This window comes from Mesocricetus auratus, unplaced genomic scaffold (genome assembly GCF_017639785.1).
Source record: "Mesocricetus auratus isolate SY011 unplaced genomic scaffold, BCM_Maur_2.0 Super-Scaffold_6730, whole genome shotgun sequence".
NCBI classification, from domain to species: domain Eukaryota; kingdom Metazoa; phylum Chordata; class Mammalia; order Rodentia; family Cricetidae; genus Mesocricetus; species Mesocricetus auratus.
This window is the reverse complement of record NW_024429184.1, coordinates 77,198,246-77,221,067: the sequence shown is the minus strand read 5'-3', so window position 1 is coordinate 77,221,067 and position 22,822 is coordinate 77,198,246. Positions and strand designations below refer to the sequence as shown.

General features: G+C 40.6%; 1 protein-coding gene and 1 long non-coding RNA gene across 2 annotated transcripts in view; one reads left to right on the top strand and one right to left on the bottom strand.

The window, feature by feature from the left end:
• The window catches only part of Setbp1 (SET binding protein 1), a 314,925-nt gene that overhangs the window by 41,062 nt on the left and 251,041 nt on the right, over positions 1-22,822 (bottom strand). The gene's annotated exons all lie outside the window — the stretch shown is intronic.
• On the top strand, positions 5,885-20,212 carry LOC121138805. The gene is made up of 4 exons (XR_005875666.1): positions 5,885-6,007; positions 15,326-15,417; positions 17,314-17,382; positions 19,663-20,212. It is a non-coding gene; the product is annotated as an uncharacterized LOC121138805 (long non-coding RNA).

Genomic DNA, 22,822 nt, shown 5'->3' with positions numbered 1-22,822 from the left:
TCCAAGAAAGGAACCAATACATCCACAGAGGCAGTCTCAAACTAACCGAGGTCACAGGGGTTGGGGAGGGGAATATGAGATGTTAGCTTACAACAAAAAGCATCTCTAACAACTTATATTTTTTACCTCAGAGATTGGAGGGGGCTGAGTGGAGAACAGAAAGGCAAAGATATGGAGGTAGAAACATTTTATGCAGGATGCCGAATCCAAATGTGTTAGCCCATAATTGGGAATAAACCACTTCAAAGGAAAGGAGATTTAAGCTGGGAATAAGATTGTGACCCTACAGTCAGAGGGATCTTGGTTAAAAATCCACTTGCTATCACTTAACTAGGAGGTTGACCTTGTTTAAGCGATTTAACCTTTTAAAGCTTCACTTTCCCTCACTTGGTAAGAAAAAAAAAGCCTTTAATAAACTATCTGCCTTGGAAGCCTGTGATATGGATACAGCTGATAATTCCTGTGAAATGATTACTTGGTGGCTATGGCAAAGACATGCTCAAAACAAGCCAGCTGGAGAACAGGTCCAGGGAAGCTAGGACATTGCAAAGGCATCACCCAACATGGATGAGTTCTTGGGTTCAGTGTTCAATACAGGGGACAAAAACCAAAAGCAATTTGGATGTAGGCCACGACTAAAGGAGTCACGGAAATGTTCACAACCCGAGGAAGAGTTGTTGGCCAAGTGATTGCCTCTTCTCAGCCATCCTTTCTGAAGGTAGAGGCCCCAGGAAGCAAAGTTTTGTTAACTCCCAAATATTTAACTTGATGCTACATTTTCAATAAATTGCTAGGTGATGGAAATCAGTTTTGTTCATGTGTTATTCAGCAAGAGGAGTTTTCTTGCCTACTGTGAACACAGCAATACCAGGTCCTCTGGGGGCTTCTCACACTGTAAGGAACAGTCCACTCATTGGGAAGCTGACTACCTACTTGAAGAAATAAGATCCAGAAATGAGAAATTTAAATAAAAATAACAATCTACCATGAGTGGAAAAAGCTACCCATATTACCTTCCCTTGCCTCTGGGCCCAAGCTAGAGATTTACTGTGGCAATTTTAACTAGTATGTTTTAGTGTACTAGTTAAATAATGGAATTATTTATTGTTTAGGTTTGATGCAAACATATATAATGCAAGTTCCAGGACATTCAGGCTACACAGAGAAATCCTGTCTTGGAAAAAAAATAAGAATATATATTAATGTAGACACCATAGCAAAGACTACATTGTAAACAGTGTGATAATTTTTATGGAAGAGGGGCATTTCAGCTTAAAAGGCTGAGCTCTGTGTTTATGCTACTAAGGTTCAAACCATAGCTATATTCACTAGTATAATACTACTATCTGCTCAGTAATTTACCTTTACCTGAGACCTAAATACGAAGATCCAAAGACAAGTGTCAGTCCTGAAGTGCCACTTCATAAGAGGGACTTCTTTTTTGAAGTACAGCATATTAACAGAGATGCCCATAACTGGACAATGTTCAGAAAGTCCTAAATGGAATATCTATATGTGACCCCTCCTCTCACAGCCCAGAGATCTATGCCAAAGAGGAGGTGGAAAGACCATAAGAGCTAGAGGTGGTAGATGTCTCCAAAACAACAGCCTCATCCAGACAGAACAGGGCCAATGAGCATATGACCTCCTAGAGGCCATGCCAACATGCCCAAACCTTGCTCAGCTTTGATTCAGACAAGGTCTAAGCATGGAGAAGGGGAAGTGGCCACAATGTCCCACCCCTAACCAAGAAAGTATTTGTAACTGATACCTTCTAGGAAGGGGAAAATCTGCTTTTTCCCACTGAGTCTTACCGGGTACATCAAGCACACTCAATGGAAATCCCCACGCCTAGGAATAATTGGCCAACACAAAACTGTCTTTATGAGATTTTTGTACACTTGCTGTTTTGTTTTGCTATCTTTTGTTTTATTTTTTCTAGTTTTTTTGTTTGTTTTTGAGAGAGGAAGAACATGAAGTTGGGTGGGTAAAGAACTAAGGGGATTTGGGGGAAAGTAGGAAATACACTTAAAATATATTGTGTGAAAAATGATTTAAAATGGATTTAAACAGAAGAATGTACAAATAAGCCAGAACTATGGAAATCATCACAAACTCAGGACTTACAAGAAACAGTCAGGATGGGCTTGAGCTCAGGAGTCAGACTTCTCAAGCTGAGATGCAGAGCCAGGGAACAAATGAAGTGGACAGAGAACATCAACAAAGCCAATGTAACATTTGAAAGAAAATCCTAAAAAAATGTCCTCACAGAAACTCCAAGGCTGTGAGCTAACAGAAGTGCTATTCAGTTCCATGATTTAACCACCCTTTCTGTATATACATATTTCAGAGCAACATGTTGTACAGGGTAAATAGAAACAATTTAATTTCAATTTGTCAACTAAAATAAAATGTCCGACTGCACTTCTCAAACCTGGAAATTATTACATTTCCTGAGTAATAAAACTGACAGTATAACATTATTTTTCCAGCATTGGTTATGTAACAAGAGGAATGTGTTTTGCTAAATAATCAGAGCTATCTGAGGGCAGCTTTTCCACAAGCCAGAAATTTATTTGAAGAACACCCTAAGTTGAGAGCTCCTGGGTTCCTGGTTTGGGCAGGTGGAGGCTTCTTCTCACTAACGCCTCATCAAACGTTCTCCTATTAGGAAGGATGACTGGGAGAGGCTAACAATCGTCCTCCTTTTTCCTCCCCTGTGTACCAGTGCCTCCCTCTGCCATCCTTGGCTCATCCTTGCACACACTCCTGTCAGACAACTTTCCTCAAAGCGCTTCTACCCCGAGACCTTGGCTGGAGCACCACTCCTTACTGCCTGACTATAGGACCATTTACACTCTCAGGATCAGTCAGATGCACAAATTACTGCCCTGATTTTCACAAGCAAATTCAGCCTTAGATTCTCTGTCTGTAAAAAGTAAGACTAGAAAGAGATCTCAAGAATTTTGGTGTAAGACTTAAATGAAGGGAGGGAGGAGACTATGAAGTACTTAATACGGCAATTGTCTCCTAGGTGGTATATTGTTATTAACATTACTCTACTAGACAGAAATTTTGACTTCCCAAAAGAAATAATTATTAAGGTAAGAAGAGAGTCTGTAGCTGTATTGTACATGTGTCTCACCAGTGATCATAGTCAACAAACTCATTTTTCACCAAACTACATCAGTGTTTGGAAAGGGCATTGGAAGAATAATTCATCGTTAACATAAACCACACCATGAACACTACTGTTTAAAGTTGCAGCAAGATGGTACATTTTCCAGACTATGTAAGAAGTATTTTACAATTGAAGAATATTATACAAGGGAGGGTGTGGTGCTTTGTGATCTCAGGACTTAAAATAGAAAAAAAAAGCTATTTGTTTTTTCATTTCAAGAAAATAAAAATCAAATTGAAGAGAGTTTAGCTATCAAAGCCTTAATTCTGAAATACTACCAGGGTAAGACATGGTGGAGGAGAACTGCTGGAATTCCACAGCTCAGGTGTCAGGAAAACAGCATCAGGACTGCAAGGACCACGGGGACATCCCACTAACCCTCAGGAGGACTAGCTTCTCAGAAGCCAACTGTTAGTGCAGCAATGCTACCTCAACACCGGGACCCTGAATTCTGAAGGACAGGTTTCTGAAGTCAGAAGGAGTAGGGCCACCTGGAGACATAGTTTGCAGATTCTGTGGTTCCTCTCTGTACAGGACAGGTTTTCTGGAAGGTCTGGGAAAGGCATGTGAGTTTGCTGTTGCCCTTGTTTATTCTCTTCTCCCACTTGCTGACAGAGGGATGCCCTCTTCCCTCCTGTGTCTCCATACCTCTCTAGAGCCCACAGCCCAGAGTATTGGGTTGTGGTGAAAAATCAATTCAGGATCTTCTTATCTCCACATTAATCCCCATAGCCAGTTGTTTTCATAAGGGAGTCCCCACAGGCTGGGCCTGATGTACTGACCATTAGCAAGGAAACAAAGGAAGAGTGGGAAAAGCTGATGTTGGAGCTTTTGGGGGGGCTGGCATAGCAATTCGAAGGGGAGGTGGTGGTAGTTAAAAGATGTCATTTCCATGCAGCTATGAGAGAAGACAAGGAATCTTCCTCTTCTCCTTGAACAATGAAGACTCCAGCTAATTTTAACTAGTCTGAGCTAAAAAAGAAACCCTGCAGTTGACTGTGAGTCACTGGCCCCCAGGGAATAGGAGTTGGGGGTGTGTGAGAGCTGTGTGTGTGTGTGTGTGTGTGTATGTGTGTGTGTGTGTGTGTGTGTGTGTCCATGCATATGTGAGTGCAAACTACTGTGTATAATCTCACAGTGCCCAGAGCCCTGGAGATCCTCGAACAGTTCAGTAGCACAGGCCAGATTCATTAAAAACCCTGGCTACAGGCCAGCAGTTAAAATTGAAGCAGCATATTTATTGCATTTTGTTCAAATAAATCTGAAAATGTGTGAATCATATTCCTTGGAGAGATTGGGAGAAGAAGTAAACAACATCAGGCTAATACTTACAAGCCGCAGTGGAGAGAGAATGCAGACATAGTGGGTCTGCTTCCACAGGAACTCTGAGCTGCTAGCCCTTTTCAGGTGGGAACAGAGGGGCCCTGCTCTCCCACCACCTCCCTGCTCAGGCTTGGCCTTGACTTCACTTGAAGGTAGGGGCTCGCTCTGGGTTTCTCAATTGTTCCTTGGCTTCTCCCACCCTGCTTCCTGGGAGCAATTTCTCCCTGACACTGTGCCTGCCATCCTGCTTTGCCACAGCAGCTGCAAAATTAGATTCAATTACAGGTTTTCCTAAAATAGTATATAAGAGATAATTCCCCCACCCACCTTGCCACCATCACCGCCAGTCCAGTTCCTCTGAAACTCAGCAGGAGCTCATTGTTGAAGCAAAGTGAAATAGCCCGGCATCAGCCACACCTGGACTGCAGTCTTTTCTGTTGCTTAATATCCTGCAGTAATCCTCAGAGAGCTTGCCTGCCTAAGGGAGTCATAGCCAATAGGTGGAAACTGGAGATTTGGAGACCTCAGTTTCTTTGAGTGCAAAATACTAATAATTCTTCAATGGTAATCAGGAGGAATTTAATTGTCCTATAAAAACTCCAAAGTTAAGAATGTAATATACCATGTTTCACATTTCCTAATTCTTCCTGAATTATGGGATGGAGATGTAATAATTAGATACTACTTAGGTAAAGGCTCCATGATGAGATCAACAAGGTAAATTCAACCCAGTCATCATCAGCTAATCCATAAATCCAGACTTGGAGCAATCCCTTTTTGCAGAGAAACTCGGGAATGAAGTAGAAAAGATTGCTAATCTGCAGTTTCAATTCATCCCATCAGTTTGTTTCTACCTCAAGGTGGTGGCAAACCCAGATCCTTCTTTTCTGCTCTAGCTGTGTTCAAAGCCACTGCTTTGTACTCTGTGTGGTGTGGATCCTAAAGAGCATGAGGAGACTAAATTTACCTTCCCACAGCTTCCTCTTCTAGCCCTAGAACCCTAGATGCTATTTAGATGCTTGGTGGCTAGGCAGAAAGTCCAGACAAAAAGAAATCACTTCCAAGTATCAATGGGCCTCATGTTCACGCCCACTTTTAAAAAGAAGAGACTGTGATCCCGAGATAGAGAGAGTAAACAAGTCCTATTTCATCATCACAACTAGAGTCTGAATTTGGAGGCATGCAAGCAAAAATGAGAGTCTAACCCAAAGAACCAGACACAGAATTCCCTCTGCATTTGTTCACTGAGGATGTGCCAAAATGGAAATTAACTAAGCAGTTACTAGCCCAGATGCTAACACAAAGCTAAATTAAGTTTGCCAGTAAAATAAGAACTTATATATGAATGTGTTCAATCTATAGGACCCTATCACTGGCTGCCTCCATTGATGTGCTATTCACACGTAGCAGAAGGATGGTAGAACTTGACTTTGGATGAAAAGGATGGATGTTCCTCAACTCATCAGCATGTCCTGTCATTTGCTCCTTTCACATTGATGGCAGGTGAGAGCTAGGAGAGGATTCAGAGACCAGTGACTAAAACTGGGGCTAACTGGGATCTGTGGGATTGAAGTGGACTGCTGTAAGTCTTTCTCAGGACCCGATGAAGTGCAGTAGGTTCTGAAAGATAGCCCTAGGCTGTCTTTACAGCATATTCACTCTAATAGTCTGGCTTCAGCTGTGCAGCAGTCATTAGACTACTCTACCCTTCCCACCTTGGGGAATGTCAGTCCCTGAATTCAGGGTTCATTTTGTGGTACTGTCTTGGAATTGAGAAAGAAATGTTTTCTTTCAAACAGTGTTTGCTTGTTCAATGAAAGAGTAAAGAGATTATTGAATTAAAGCAGACCCTGTGAAGAAAGTCAGATGTTTAAATACATCTGTGCATTCCCAAGTGTGTTGGAAGCAATAGGCATTTTTTTCCTGAAAGCAGATTAAATGACAGAGTAGGGGAAACCTAGTAGGGAAGTCTTGCCTATCAGCTGCATGATTAGAGCTTGAGATTGCCACTCGGCTGGGGAATGCTGATAACTGATACAAGGTAAGGCCATGCCATGAACAGACACTGTCCCAGGCAGTTTGTGTCTAGGAACTGTGGATCTCCCAAGATTCCCAGGTGGCTGGGGCAGTTAGATTTCTCTCGGTCATTTGTGTCGTGTGTTATCAGATGTAGAGCAGAGAGGAAGGGTCAAAAGTAAAAAAGATAGCCTCTTGGTCTCCTCAAATCATCTGGACCACCAAGACTGCCAGAGCATGGGGTGCTGTGGCTGCCATCAATCCATCAATAAACTCTCTGTTGTAGATATCAGCAGGGAAGTGCTTCACCTGGAAGTCATCTAGACAGATGAGAGTTTTCTAGAAACCATTACCATGCCTGTAAATGCCAGCCCCACCACTTCCATTCAGGAGTGCAGGGGGATTATTATTAGTTTTCTTTTGTGTTTAGGGCCCCACAATTTTGGAGAGCCACAGAATTATTTATCTTCACAGCGACAGATTATTTTTAGAAATAGCAGAGGACTCTCTTAGACTGCATCTCTGACATGCAAACGAAGCAATTTAGTCCTTATCTGCCAACCAGCTCCTTTATGAACATCTTAACTGTCTGAACTCTTATTTCTTTGCTTGACATTACTGAGAACCAGGTACCATGTCACTAACAGCAATATCTGTACCCTGCAGCTCACAGAAATGAAATAGCTAGCCAATGTGAAATCCATCTAGGCTGCCTCATCTGTACTTTCTATGAAAACCATACTAAGACTTCCACACACTCATTCTGCCCACCTCCTACCTGCTCACTGACTCTGGAGCTTTTCCAAGTGGCCCTGCAAGACGCACCATTGCATGTTTATAGGCATCTATGACCATACCTGTCTTACTTTCCATGTCTGTGTGTCATTCCACATGTGATTAAAACAAGACCTGGGGACATTACATCACATGAAGATTCAAGTTTGTTCTTGTCTATCTCCAAGGTCGCAAGGATGGGGAGATCATTTCTCTTACAACTTCTGGAATCTTTACTGTAAGCTAAATAACTAAGGTCTTAATTTTATTTTTCATGACACAATCTTTTTTTTTATTTAAAAAGCTTTCAAGGGTCTCTGATAAGCAATAATAGTAAGTATTAAGTGTTACCACATCTGGGGTATTTTCCATGGATTATTCTATTTCATTCATACACTCCCTACTAGCCAAGTTCCAAGGAAAACATGTCACCCCAAATCACACAAGTAGACAGCCGTAGCATCTAAACCCATTTGATTAAGCTGTTCAGGCAGTACAGAGGCAAAAATGCACAGCAATGGGTAGGGGCAGCAGGTCTTGGAAGATCAATGAGATTATTGTGTATTGTTCCATAAAAGTGTTCAGCCTCACCTCTGGAAGCAAGAGACACTGTAGATGTTAGTAAACTAAGTATGAAGGTGAGCAGATCCTGCAGCATTTTGTATTTATTTTTCTGTTTCTGTTTGTTTTTTTAGTCTGAGTGAGACTTTTTGGATGCAGATACCATTTCTTCATCTTACTCACCTAGGTTAGCCTTTTGAATCTCTGTGATAGAACAGCACATGCGCTCTCTAGCTGTCTGAGGTCCAGGCTGTGGCAAGAGCTTCTGGACTGAATAGGGAACTCCTCTGGATGATCTTGCTGGTTTATATGTTTAATCATTGATTAGAGTCCTACAAGAGCTCACTCAGGTTCTGACACTGGGGTGAATGCTAAGGTCATAGTGTCTATTCTTTTCTTCAACACTGAAAGTCACAGTCCTAGCTCAATGAAGTCAGTTCAACTATAGTTGTGTTTTATCTGTTAATATTTCATTTGCCCTTTGCAGACTGTACCCCTGGACCTGCTGCACAATCATTCTCACAGCATCAATATCAATAAATTGTTTGATCACGTGGCTTACACTGTCTGATGAACAGAGTAGGCCAGCTCCTCAACATGGCTTATACAGGCATCACTTGTCTTTTGAAATAGCAGCTTTGTTGTCCTTCCCAACCCTGCTCTGTGTTAACGGTGATCTGAAGGAATTACTTACAGCTTCTCACCTGTAATTACTGACAGCTCTGTTCTGTAGGGTTACCTTAAAGAATGAATAAGTCCTGATCATTGCTTATAAATGTCTGATGGTATTTATCAGAACGTCTGACTAACACACGATACACAGATACACGATCAGTGTCTGCTGTTACTATTTTATTTGTGAATTAAGAGGAGGAGGAAGCATTGAGACCAATGCTTTATTTTGGTGTGAAGGTTACCACCAATGAGAGCCATCAATAGTGCATGCTATCTCCAAATAAGAGAAGCTTTTGACTTGTGTGTACAGTGATTTGCTTAAGGGTCATAAACACACTTTCAATCTGCCCAAACCAAAATATGTCACGAAACATATCAGCAAGTTGAAACAAAGAGAGAGAGAGAGACAGACAGAGAGACAGAGAGAGAGAGAGAGACAGACAGACAGAGAGAGACAGACAGACAGAGAGAGACAAAGAGAATGAGAAAGAGTAAATGAGGAGAGAGTGAGGAGGGAGCAAGAGCAGGGAGGGAGGCAGAGGCAGCCATCGTGTTTGTGTGCTAACATGTGCATTTTTGGCATTATCAGCTTTTACAGGCTTTCTGAGCTTAGATATCCTCTATCCTGCCTTACCAAATGGCCTTAGCAAAAGCATCAGAGGAGTTTAGCCTTGTTGCACCCAAAGTTCAGATTTCTTCATGTCCTCCTCACTGCAGATCTCCAGGAGAGAGTGGAATCTCACCAAAATAAAAATTCTTGGGACAGTCTAAAAGCAGAGAGTGATACCTGGCCTATGTAGAGAGAGCACATGGTGGAGAGTTGGAGATGCTGTGATAAGTTGGGTTTTCCTTTCCTAGTTTCTCTCCTTGCTCAGTAACAGGCCCTCTCAGTGGGGGACTGTGGTTAGCAGGCATTGATCTGTATACCAAAGGCAAGACCACAACCGATCAGAAGAAAAGACATGTGATTAAACAGTTCACTGACTACTGGAAACAAAAATCCAGGCATAGCAGGAGGCATGAGCTGTCTCGGCAGACAATGAAAGGCTAAGACTCAGAAGACCTTATTTGAGAGGGTGGCGTGTAGCTCCCCAAAGACATCTAAATAAGATCCTGGATAGAGGTGCATCTGAGAAACACACAAATTCACACTTGAATTATTAAGTGGCTGGAAACAATGCTTTCTTGGAATTGCAAACATATTAGCTGAAGGCCTAAGCAAATCCATGAATGATGTCTGGATTAAATGATGACAAGGAAAACAAAAAAGTCACTCAGACAAAAAAAAAAAAAAAAGAAGCATGTTACGATCTTCCATAGCCTCTAAAAGCCAGCTACTGACCCCCTGCTGAGGTCATATAATGCCCCATAAAAACCACTGCAATCATTATCTTTCCACCACGGGGATGGGGAGGGAAACACAAGTCTACCTCATACTTCAGCTCTGAATGGCAAGCCATTTCTCTATGGCAGAGCTGCTAATCTGGCATACACCTGCGTTGCCAAGGGGAACCTGGCAGCCGGCACCTGCGGCTGCAGCTGCAAACCGAGCTTCCCTGTTGGCAAACACCAAAAAGCATTATGTGAGGTTGGCTAGAGGGCCCAGAGCTGAGAGTGATCCTCTTTCTGGTGCCCTATAGGCATGGTTGGCGGCTGGGAGGGAACACGCTTCTTTGCATGTCATCCTGTCTGCGAACATGACTTTGTTGGGGGGAGCCTCATTAAAGGGAATGTTGCTATTGCAGCACAACGCTGCAACTGCCTCCCTGCTCTCTTGTTTCCTTATCTGTGGAAGACAGGTCTGGAGTGAGGCACCCCCGGGGGCCCAATGCCATTCTGCAACCTCTCTTTCACAGCTCTGCTTTCAGACCTGCGGTAAACACTTCTTAGGTCCATACCAATCTGGACAGCAGCATCCAGATGTAGTGAGGGGATGGCTGGGTTCCACACACCTGATTGGAGCAGTGCTCCCCTCTGATTTCTGACCAGGACTTGAGGCCTGCTCTCATTAACAAGGTGTCAAAAGCCTCCGATTAGCTAGAAGAAAGAGAACTGGAGTTTGGAGATGAACTTTCTCTGCCCCTTCCTATCTTAAGGTGTGCATTCCCACTGGGAGGGGGAAACTGAGGCTTGGATAGTTCATATATGTTGCCTGAGGTCAGAGCTGGTGACATGGGAGGCAGAAGTAGAACCTGGGTATCAAACTGCAAAGCCTTCATTCTTTCAATATCTTCAGGCTGTTTTCTCGAGGAGATAGGAATGGGGTGGGGGCTCTGGCTTTACTGCATCATTTACAGCAGACGTTGGGATGTTTTTACCAGAAGGACATCTGGATTTAATTCTGACAGTTCGACTGGGAAAGATGTAAATTAGGATAACATCTCCATGAGAGTTCAGAAAAACATACTGGTCTCTGATGAAGACTATATATCATTTTAGTCTAAGTAAGAGTCAGCACCAGTCCTGTGAGTTGTCACTGAGACTTCAAACCTGTATATACAGCACTTAAGTGACAAAAAAAGGGCTCCAGTTCTCTTGGAATAAATGGTGTTAGGTTTATGCTAATCAAGCCACAGAAATTGTTATAAAAAGTAAGTAATGATGTCCAGAGACTGATCTGGAGCTTGGTCAGACTAAGGGATGTAGATTTCTTGGGGTTCTATGAACAACTTCAGGGACTTATTGAGATAATGTGGACCAAACCTTGGTAACTGAGGGGCCTGGAAAGAAGGAACCCTACTCATGACACAGAAGGCTCTAGAGGCCTCTGGACATTTCCTGGGAGAAACTGCCATACAGTGTTTGGGAGATACAGAACAAAAAGATTCACTTCCTTGTAGTTCATCCTGGATGCTTTTTCACCCTCAAGGTTTCACAGAGCTCAAGTGGATGATGTGGAGTCAAGACATGGTTTGTCCCTAGTACAGATAAAAACTGTGCTGGTGATTCAGTTGGGGGAAAATTCCCCATTTTGAGTGTTGCCAAGTTTCAATACCTCCAGGTTCAATACACAGCAAATCCGAATGGTGACAGAAACATGGGAAACAGAAAAAAAAAGTCACAGCTAAGCAGTGTTTGGAAATCCTCCATGGGGAAGACCAGGTTGCATCTCAGTACACGGATTTTCTAGGGATCTGATGAAGAATGGTTGTCAGGTGTGTGGAAACCTAAAAAGGCTTTTTCCCCCTGAGAAGAACCCTAAACACATCTGAGAATAAGAGAACAAAAGTGAGACTTTTAGTATTTCTAGAGATGTTTCCTTCTGTTCAGTTATCCTCCCCGACATGTATATAATTTTGTAGTAAGCATGTTAAGAGGAAAACAGAGAGAGAGATATAGAAGAACTCTTGTTTAACAAAGCATGCCACCACAAGTAAAGGGAGAAAAGAAATGTGATCTATTGATCCACTGATGGGATCAGCCATAACTAGGAACTGATTCAGAAGAGATGTCACAGGCGAGGCTAAAGTTGCCTCTGAAGTGAGCTAACTGGAGTAAGAATGAAGGCTTAGATTTCCTTCCACAGCATAGTTGAGGCATGAATCATCTCAGATTTGCAGTTCATAGTGAAGAACTTATTTAGAAGAAATGTGGCATAGCTTGACACAACTTCTTGAGGGATAAACCTCAGGAAAACAGCCTTTTATATCACTGTCTGAGATCAGGCATAGAATTGAACAACTAGATGCATCTCTGATCAATCAACAAATTTCACCTGGAAAGCTTAACCAGCGCAATATAAGGAAATTAGCATCCCTAAGGCCTAAGATTTTGTTGCTATTAGGATTTGAATAGGGTCTTACGCAGCGCGTGTACGCGTACACACACACACACACACACACACACACACACACACACACACATGCACACAGTGATGAGGATTTTTAGTTCATGGTGTCTTCACATATGGAGAGAGAGTCAGTATAAAGGTATTCAAGTGCTATACTTTAAATAGATATACCCCACTCATCCATGAAATGAAAGTTTGTTTGCTAGAATGGCAACAGTAAGACCTGACAGAACTCTTAAGAGGTGGAGTTTAGTGGAAAGTCCTGGGATAACTGGGGATGTATCCTTGAGTTAGACTGTGGGAGCCTCATCCCTTGCTTTTACTATGTGCTTCATGGTTCCTATGGAGAGTAGGTTTATCTGCCACAACCATGTGCTTCCACTGCGACGCTGCCCTCTTCATAGGTCAAAATTGATGAGTTGCTGGATTCTGAAATGGAACATCTAGAGCCATAGGCACAAACTAACTTTTTTTCTTAAAATTTAAATATCTCAGGTTTCTCATTTTAGTTATGAATAGTTCACAAACAAGTTAAGAATGAAGTCATTAGCATACACAGTCCGTCTCAGCATCCTGGCATGATCCTGGAGTAGGAATCACAAATTACATCAGTATGCTAGCATTGTGTATAGGTGAGTGTGATGCTTTGAAAGAAAGTACCTATACATTTGACAATATATTCTCTAAAATTTCAAAATATAAAGGTTTCCCTGGAGTACTTCTGGAGTACTCAGAAGAAATTGTACAAAAGTCTCAGGAAGATCAAGAAATAACTTTAATAATAGCAGCTGGATGAAAGGTGTTATACTGAGCATCTATTCATTTAGTCAAGTGTTTATCATGGCTTTTCTTAAAGGAATAATTATTCATTATCATAGCTGATGAATAATAGTGAACTCTCCCCTTGATTCTTATTCCAACAACTCAAGTCCATAAATAGGTTAGAAGCATTATCCAGTTTCTGCCCAAGTTTCCACTAGATACCCTTAAAACTGGTCTTGACAAGGTAGAATAAACCAATAATCTTCAAGATAAGGCGAAGAAAATCAACAATATCTTGCTAGGTAAGGATTGTGTTGAGGTCTGCCTGAGTGTTTTAAAGAAGGTTTCACAAGAAGTCAGCACAAAATTGGCGGGCATTGCCCTTGGAAACATGTATAGAAGTAAACCTAATAAAGTAAACCTACAGAGATGATGTAGGAAAGACCCATTTCATTCATTCCTGATCATCATTAATTTCACCAGACTAAATCATTTCCAAATGAATAGAAAAGTTCTCAGAGAGGCAAACACCAAATTCCAGAGCTCAGGCCTGTGTTTTCAAAACAGGGGCATGTGCTTCAGGAGGAATGCTGTGTGCTCCGTCTTGTTTATACCATGGCAGAGCATTCAGGAATGTTGGAGAGAGAGAGAGAGAGAGAGAGAGAGAGAGAGAGAGAGAGAGAGAGAGAGAGAGAGAGAGAGAGAGAGAGAGAGAGATCTATGCCTTTCTGTCTTTAATTCCAGACCTGAAAGATCGAATTCTGTAGTGAATTTTTGGAATACTTGGTTTGGGCCTGCGTTTCATCAGTGCGACTACATAGTAGAAAGGAAGAGATGGAGGGACAAGGAGTCAGGGGCCAGATTATGTAGAAATGTATTTGCTTTTTTTTTGCCTCCCTTTCTTTAGAAAGAGAGCAATATATAAAGTTGCAAGTCTCCTGGGAGAGCTTTTCAGAGGTATGTGCTTGGAGGTGATTTCAGGCAGGTTACTGATATTAAACTTTTGATACAGGAGGGGAGATTTATATAATCACACAATCTGAAGATGAAAGAAGGGAGATCCTGCTAAGGCTGCACTTCATTCAGTACCTTGACTTCATTATGAATTCCCCCAAAGACTCCTTGTGAATGCAGGGAGCATGGTGCAAAGAACACTGTCTTAGGAGTCTAAGGTCCATTTGGCTTTTCCCCAGTATACCATCCAGGTGTGTCTGCTAAGTTTCAGCTTTTCCAACTATAAACAGAGGATAGAAAGATCTTCATTGCAGGGATTTTGCAAGGCTTGAATTAGAATGCATCTGTAATGTCCAGAAAACAGGATACCAGAGTTTAGAGGCAATGTCCTTGGAAAATGACAGTATCAGCAGTCATAGAGTGAGAAATGTCATTAAAGTACAACAGTCCTGGCCTTTCCTCAAAGGAAAGTCATTTCTACAAATATAACAAACTCTAAATTTTGCTGAAACACAAGTGGGAATAAACAGCTCCCTGCCTCCTCTGGTATCCCATCCTATATTGACTGTTCTTCTTTCTAGAATGTTCTTTTTATGACCCTTTAGTGGAATCCTTCTACTTCCCACTTCTACAGAATCCTGACATTTTACTATCAACAACCAAGCAATGAAACTCTGCATGCATTTATTTCATAGCAAGTACTAGCAGAATGGAATTTCAGTAGGGAATTGAAGAATCATAACACAGGGTACAACACAGAGTTCTGTTTAACAAGGGGGCGATGGTGGTGGTGGTGGTGCTGAAACGGTAACCTGCACTGATCTTAGACCACAGCAGATCACAGGCTGAGTGCAGAGGTGGGTACAGAAATATCCAGCAAACAGACTTTGGGTAGATTGATTAGTAGAAACTAGCCCACTAAGCAAACACCCTCTCTGCAGCTAGTCAGGCTAGTTTCTGTTGGGGTTACTACTGCGTTTACAACAATCTGAATGTAAATTATGTTTTTCCTCTAGATGTGTGTTTGTGTGTGTGTGCGTGTGTGTGTGTGAGATATGTGTTGTGTGCATTTCTTGTAGACTATTGATTTAGTCATATACAACTTTGACAACATTTTGAAACTGTTTAAAGTCTTAGTTATATTCTTTTACAACTTTTGTGCTTGTTTTGTTTGTTTTCTTTCTCCAAGGAGAAAATTATAGTATGAAAACTTATAGAATTCTGAGAGGTTTCTTTATCAAGCCTAAAATGTGTGCCGGTTTTGTTTGTTTGTTTGTTTTTTGAGACAGGGTCTCACTGTGTAGCCCTGGCTGGTCTGGAAGTGGCTATATAGACAAAGCCAGATCTGAACTAACAATATCTGTCTACCTTTGCCTCACAGGTGAGTACTGGGATTAAAGATATGACCCACTATGCTCAACAAAGTGTTTCTTTTCAATCAAGATTTAGACCCATTTTGAACTGATTTGTTGGGTGGGAGAGCACTTTTTAGGACACACAAGCTTTTCCTAACTGGGGTTTCCATCCCATGATGCCCTGTTTTCAGGCAACAGTGTCTACAAAAGGCTTTGGGGGAAATATATAGATTCCGAGGGTCCTGGGGCCTCACTAGAAACCCTGGTTTGCTTCTGACTGGTTCTCACTCCTGGCTTGTTTTTTATCCTTGTGAATAAAGCCTCTGGACAGTTACTTGATGGTCACATAATTTCATTTTGTTTGTCCAATTCCAAAGGGCTATATGCGTCCTCAGTTACCAAGACCAACTTCTCATTCCATTCTTTTCTGCTTTGACTGAGAAGTCTGCTGTAAGCATCACCATACCAAATCCAGTCCCTCACCTCTTGTTCAAGTGGCTTTTGTGACCATTTGCTGGTCTCCATACTGGCTAGGAATGCAGAGTGCAGAACTATAGGAAGGCTTCTATGCAAACAGATAGATCAGTTACATAATTCAACATTGCATGTGGAGGTGAGAATATTGACAACTCTAATCTCTGGCTAGAAGGAGAAAGAATGTGTTAACTCATTCTCCTCTGGTTTAAACATCTTAATTTGGCTTTTTATTTTCACAATGATTGGCCATGAGTTCTTTTAGTCTGTAAACTACCAGTGGCAGGGCATAACTATTATTGTATTAGTTTTGTTGTCAATTATCCAGCTCTACACAATGCAGAATAATGTTCTAAAAATATTGTGGGAGGTTGTGAATATACAGACAAATAGAATCAACCTGTTGGAAATGGGTTATTCAGGTCAGTCAATTTCAGCACTGCAGGCTCACTGGTAACTATTATCTTCTCCTTAAAAATGGATCATAAGTTATGAGGGGTCACTCTAAGTTATCCTTTATAGAAAAAGCCCCGCATTCATGATGCATTAACATTAGATAAAATAATGCCAGTTAAGTAGATAACATACTGCACACATCCTGGGGTGCTTTCAGCTTTCATTTAGTAGATAATGTTAAGATTTCAGGCTTCTCACTTTCCCTTTCTCTCATACTGCATAATATAAATATTAAGATCTCTATAAGAATAATTTTTTAAAATTTGCACTTCAGAATGCCATTCTTACGTTGGCTTTTGAATACTTTTTAACATGCTTAATTTTCAGTGAATTAGGATCTATTTGTGTGTGTGTGTGTGATGTGTGTTTTCTTATGCACCTTTACAATGGTGCAGTGATTTAGTCACGTACATTTTTTGTGTTTTCAACCTGAGTCAGTTCCTATGAGTCTGAAATTGCATATCACAGGAAGATTTCTGATTATTGAGACCTGCCTATTACCCATGACATTATTATCAGCCTACTTAGAGCTTTATATGAATAGGTTTCACAGTGCTTAAACAGAGCTAAATAAATAATAGCAACAAGAAAAAAGCCAATGACTTTTGTGAGTTTGAATGGTGGGATCTGCTTCACATAGCCTTCATTGCCGCTAGAAGGATGTTTAGGATTAGTAACTGCTTACTGGACAGGAATCAAAGGGTTCTACCTCCAAATACATAAGGCTAACTGTTTCAATACAAAGTGTTAGCAGCTCTGATTTAGCTGGCTCTCTGGAAACCCTTAGGTGTGTCTTTTCTTTCTCATCAAGCCATCGAACATGACAAGTCAGAATGGGAGAATAACACATGTTTTCTATTAGAGTTATTTTAGAATTACTTCTCTTAAGCCATCAACAAATAATATTGTTTATAGAGTTCCAAGACTACAGGTGGGTGTGCAGTAAGCCAATACTCATGTGGGTTTATTTCTTTGTTTCCAATTTACCCTAGCAACATCACGGTGCCTTAACTTTAGACTGTGAACCAGCCCAGAGAAGAGGCCAAAAGGCCTGCTGGTGGGTGAGTATGTTCTCTAGCACTTTCCCATAGAGCCCCGAGAGCTTTCTACTGATTCAGCTGGATACGGAAAGGAGCGGCAGTCATACAGAACAGTGCTAGAAGCTGTGAATACAGTCAATATGTCTACTGAGTGGTGCATATGTTTGACTAGAAACAGACACATGGATTTATGTGTATACAATTGCATTCTGTGCAGGGCAAGTGAGTTCTCTGGGGTCTTTGATGCTCACTCCACCCTGAAGAGACAAGCTCTGTAAGCAGGCAAAGGTAGAGAGAAGGTATCCCGGAGTAGTCATGACTGGAACAAGGTCCTTAAGAGGGAGAATCAATAAGCTGGGCTACCAGCGTTCTCATGTTTTCCATGCACTTCCTCCTGGAAATGCTGTAGTCCAGGGATGACTTAGCCTTCAGTTTCTCATCCTCTCTGGCCGAGTCACCATTGTTTTCTGACCACATGACTTATGGGACACTGGTCTGGCTTTTGACAGCCCCAAAGAATTGTAAGGATTGCAATCTCCCTTCCTTTTAACTAGTGCAGGGGCTGCTAAACGGCCTCTTACTGCCTTTTTGCGTGTGGTGCTAATTAACGTGATCCAAGTTACAATATGTACTAACGATTCCAGTTTTGTTACTTATTTAATGAGCTTTGTGGGATTTGAACATGAGGCTCAAAGTAGCAGGGGAAACCTCATAATTAGTTTCAATTACAAGAAGTTCCTGTGCATTAAGACCATGTGAGGAACTGCAGAGGGAAAGAACTACCAACCAGATACAAATCACTAATTTTGTTTCATTTATTTATATACTTATTTTCTTCCTAATTAGTACTGATTGGCTTATGATCCTAATTAATGCAAAGGAATTTGGAATGGTATACAATGGTATGGCTCAGAAGATGCCAGCATGTACAACTGCTAAATTATTGCTAATTGTTATTTACATGGGGCCTGGAAGACTAAGTAATGCAATAGCTAATTAGTATTAAAGATATGGTATCCATTTCCAATTTACACCAATGAGATAGAGATCAAATGCTCGTTAGTGTAAAAAATTCAACCTTTAGCATCTTGAGGACTGCATTATTGTATAGTGACCTTGACCTAAAGAAAACAGTTTGCTATTGTCTTCAACAACATCTTGCCAGGTCTTGGCTAGAAGTTTGCATAAAAGTTACACAGGAACTCTCAGCATCATGCTGGCAGTGAGCTGCAGTACTTAAGGATTGGAGGTAGAAGCCAACTGGCAAATAGGCCAAACATAAGGAGTGGGTTTATTTCAATCCTGGCAGGTGTGTGCTTTTTGGAGAGTGGGGCGTTGAGGTGGCAGGTTTCTGAGAATGACTAAGCCCATGCTGACGTCTTGGTGCCTGTGAGAGTAGCATGAGTTCTAATTGGTCTTTAATAATAATAATAATAATAATAATAATAATAATAATAATAATAAAGCTCAGAGTCAGATATTAGGGGGTGAAAACTGAATGACCACTAGAGTTCTTACCTCTACAAAAATCCTCAGACTGAAAAGAGTCCTGAGCTCCTGTCTCCTCCCACCTACATTTCTCTCTTCGCCTAGTCATTTCACTTCCTGTTTGTTAGTACAGACCTCTAGACCCCTATGGTTAGCTGGTGGCTAGCTCTGCACTCTGATCTTCAGGCAAGCTTTATTTGTTAGCATACAAAAAGGTATCACCACTCATCTTTCTAGACAAATAGCAATATCAATTCTAAAGAGCCAGGATCAGTCACCAGCACAGGTGCAGATGCTGCTATGGGGTGTGAAACCGAGAAACAGAAACCTCTTCTCTCAAAAGGTCCTGAGCTGCCCGGACTGTACCATGTTCTAATGGTTAACATTGCTGTGCAAAATATGCAAGAAAATATTTGAAGGGCTAGAGGGGTTGACACTGATCATGGTTGCAGAGGTTTCAACCCATTGCAGAATATGGCAGAGCACCGGAATTCATTGCAGGGCAGGCATTTCCCTTTTTTTCCTCCTTTATTCGACCTGGTCCTCTCTAGCCTAGGGGATTGTGCCACTCACACTCAAGGCATCTTTCTCTTTTAGTTTACCATTTCTGGAGACATCCTCACAGGCACACTCAGAAGGCCCCTTTACTAATATTCTAGACACTTCTCCACCTACTCAAGGAGACAAGTACCTGTCCTGCATCCCTTTTCACTGATGATGTGCTGTAGTACCTATTGCTTTGTCCCATGCTTCCTGTGTTGAATCAGTCTCTATTCATCTCCCCCTTTCTTCTTGCCTTTGCTTCTGTCTTAGATAACAGATTGGAATATTAGCCTGAAGACCAGACTCATTTGGTGCCGTGCAGTCAGTTCAGCCAGGCAACTGTCAATGAATAGAGCTTTGCAATGGATATATCTCCCTTGGCTGGATGAAGACACAGAAGGGCCTTTTAAACTCGTTTTCATCCCTCCCTCCATCCCTCCTATTTTTCTCTCCTTGTGTGCACATATGTGAGTGTATCTACCATGATACATACTTGCAGAGCTCAGAATACAGGAGTTAGTTCTCTTCCCACTCTGTAGGTTCTGGGATTTGAACTTAGGTTGTCAGGCTTGACTTCGCAGCAAGTGGCTTTACCCTTTGATCCAAATTGCTGGGCCTCTATGGGCACCATTTCAAGGCAGTTATCCCATAGAGAAACCAAAGACAGAAAACAGTTTCCCTTGAGATCCCGGAGCTCTGCAAGGTGAGCTCCGTTTCTGGAGTTCCGAGTACTCTGTCCCTTGAGGACCCCTTGCTCGCACACCGCCAAGGTCAGTCAGCTGGAATCTCGGTAACCCTAGCATTCTTTTTGAAAGACTTTCCATGCTTAATTTTGTCTAAGATAAACATGGCTCCTGGCCATTAGGTTTTATTTAAGCATGCCATTCTTTGTAACCTATTAAGCATTTGATATTTTTAGAAAGAATGAGCAACAGGACTCAACAATTGGCCAGTTGGTGTTTGATAGGACACATCCCGATTAGGAGCCTCCTGTAGGCATGTTGAGATTTTTGCCATGGGCCTATTGAATTTTGACCTCTCCAATCGAAAACAGACATTGCTTAACAAATGTGGTAAGTTCATTCGGCAAAGTTACACGTAACAAGCATACATAAGCTCACACGCAGCGTGTGTAAATATTTCCCAAATTTCTGGAAAACTGATTTGACATACATAGGAAATTTATGACACAGACTTTAAAAAATAAACAGATTAGTCACATCCAGAAAACTCAGTTCTATGTGTTTAAAAATTTCAAGGCATATACCAGTAAAGCAATACATATACAGTTTATGTATATTCCATACAGATATGTAAACTTAAAGCAGACAATGTTATACATATAATTGCATACATTGTATATGCATCAGTCTGTACATTTAAAGAATGTATTCTTCATGTATTTGTATTTATAAGATGTATATACTTACATTTATAAAATAAACAGGTAGGTCATTTATCCACTATCATTTGCTGAAGAGAATAAACTATTTTCAAGTCTTCTAGCATTCCCATGTGTGTTAATCTAAATGTCTACCCGGTGCCTTGGGTAAAACTGAGAAAGTCCCCCATTCTTTTAGTGGAGATGCAGTCTCACAGCAGAGCATAAAGGGTAGACTTGTGTGTCAATAGCTTCTTGGTTGTTCAACATGCTGTCATATAAACAAACTACACACACTCTGCTGTTATTTTTTTGTCATACCATTTAACTGGGGTGCAAATTAAATCTAGGGCTATAAGGTGAGACATACCTTGTTAGGTAAATGTGTCATGGTCATTAGAATATACTTTGTATCAATATGATTAGAGAATATCTAGAAGTTATCTTTATGGTACTACCACCACCTATATTGTCTACGCTGGATCAAAACACTATTATGTAAAACACAAATGTATATATCTATTTCTAAACTATATGTTTTCAATATGTGTAGTTTTATGGAAATGAAGTTATGTTCTTTGCTTATTCAACATTCTGCTTCTAAAATTCATTCAAGCTGACTTCTGTGGGTGCTGTTTATTCATTGTTTTGGCTAATTGTCCTTCTGTTTATGAATAATCTATCATTTATCCATCCATATTCCTGTAAATAGACTCTCAAATATGTGCAGTTATTACAAAAATATATTTCCTGTGAACACTCCAGTATTTATCTTTGACATATATGTTCTCTTTCTCAGGGGGAGGTAGCTAAGAATAGAACTTCTGGATAAGAAATAGATACCTTAGTTTCATCTTTAATTTTACTAACATAATGCCAAAATATTTTCTAAAATGGCAAAGTGATGACTTCACTAGCAGGGCATAAAGAATTGCTTTTCACATTCCTCAACTTTTAATACATTTTAGTTGTTGGCGATATGGTGATAACACCTTTAGTTTGCACCCATCTAAGATGAATGAATCTGGACACTTTGCTTGGCACTTATCATGGGTAATCATCTTCATAGATTATGTTAGATTGCTTTCAAACACGCTTACCTTTTCCTTGTTATATTAGAGGGCAATTTTATTCTGACTTACTTTTTTGGTTATATGACATAGATTTTAAGTTATTATTATCTTGTTCAAGTCTTTTGATAAATATTTTCCATTGAGATGGTTAGATTTATTAATTATTTGAGACTTGCATTTTTGTCTTAAAAGTTGTTTTCTTAGTTTCTGTTATTATAATTGTGCCATTTCTAAAACTTCACTTTCACCTAACACATTTAATTATATAATTCACCCAAAAGAGACTATAATGGCTTGTAAAAACTCCTTCATCTTTTCTTCTTAAGAGGAAGCTGGTTATTCATTTACCCTTCATGTTGGTGTCTTTTATGAATTTTAGAATTATATTAGGAAGTTATAAAAACTCTGCCTTAGAGTGCTGTGCCTGGGGTTCTGCTGAATCTTTAAATCAATTTGGAGAAAACAGATACCTTTATTTTACTGATTTTTTTCTATTCACCAATACATACTTTTTTAAAATATACTTCAGTAAGTGTCATTTTAAAAATGAAATCTTATTTATGTTTAGTCAGGTGTATTTCCAGCTAGTAGATTTTTTTGTTATTATCAACATACATTTCTGTGTTCTGGCAATAAATAGAGGTGTATATCAAAGGGATTTCCTTCCTTATTTCATAACTGTCATTTCTGTTTTACTTTTCCTACCTTTGATAGGTTGTGAATTTTTCCTAGATTTCAGTAAATCATATCACAAGCAAATAGTGCTGTTATTTCTATTTTCCAAAGCTATAATTTCTATCTTTTACTGACTTATCTTGCTACCTGAAATCCATCGTGCATCACTGAGTAACTGTGATGATAAGGGCTTCTTTTCTTCTTGCCAATATTAAACGGGAGGCTTTTTGATACTTCACTAGGTATGGTGCCCACTATATATTTTTTCTTGATATTCCTCATCAGAGGTAAATTTCTTTCT